The sequence below is a fragment of the Pteropus vampyrus genome, unplaced genomic scaffold (assembly GCF_000151845.1).
Source record: "Pteropus vampyrus isolate Shadow unplaced genomic scaffold, Pvam_2.0 Scaffold32, whole genome shotgun sequence".
NCBI classification, from domain to species: domain Eukaryota; kingdom Metazoa; phylum Chordata; class Mammalia; order Chiroptera; family Pteropodidae; genus Pteropus; species Pteropus vampyrus.
The window spans coordinates 163,568-164,584 of NW_011888813.1; positions in this window are offsets into that span (position 1 = coordinate 163,568).

Sequence of the window (1,017 nt, forward strand, 5' to 3'; positions counted from 1 at the left end):
ATGAATGCATGCTGGTTTTGGAAATGAATGATGCTGGCCGCTGCTGGGATATAGACACACATGCATATGGATGGGCTCAGAAGATCATGGATGCTGCCCACATCAACAGCAGGCTACATGCCGAGAGGCCTGGCCACACACTCACCAGGAACCAAGGACAGCACACACAATACTGGGTAAACGTATGTACATACATGTCAGGGTGGGGAGGGCTTGTAAATGGAAAAAATGGAATTCCACCCCAGAAAGTCTGTAGACACACACTCACCACCCGGCTTTACACAGAGTGAAATATTACAAGGTTTCCTATTTTATCATTGCTTCTCTCTCCCCTTATCTGTTTGCAGTCAGTAGTTGGGATTCTCTCTATAGATACTCAGATACCCCAATTGATAAGGGTCTCTTGACATTTCTTCCTCATTTATTTTCCATGCAGAGGCCTTTTTAATACACATGCATGCTCTTGTGTGTGTGTGTGTTTATCTATCTGACGAATGAGGCCTTAAAACCCAAAGGTAAAATACATGGGAACTTTATAAGAAGAAACTTCTTAAGGAATATTTTAGGTCAAAGATTCATATTTGATGCAGGACATAAGTACAAGTTTTATGTATATTTAAGTTCGCTAGGAGAGTATACAATAAAACAACACACAACCCCTCCCCGCCCCCACGCCCCCCATACTGAAATCTTTGTAGGGGAGTTTGAATAATCACCTCATCAAGGCCTGGCCATAGGCTCCTGGTGGACAAAGATTAATTTCGTTTTTGCTCATCATTTTAACCCAGCCCTCAATGTAGTATACTTAGTAGAAGCTCCAGAAAGGAGATGCCCAAGAGACAGGAAGGAGAAAGAAAGGAAGTGGGGCAGAAATGATATTTTGCTTCTCCTCTGTAGGGCAGTCTGGCTGCGCCTGTCAACCAGAGGCAGGAGATGGCTTTCAGCATTTTAACATCTGGGAAGGTCAATCTGAAGGTGGAGTGAAGAAGCGGGAGCAGGGCCCGGCCAGTCTTCGGC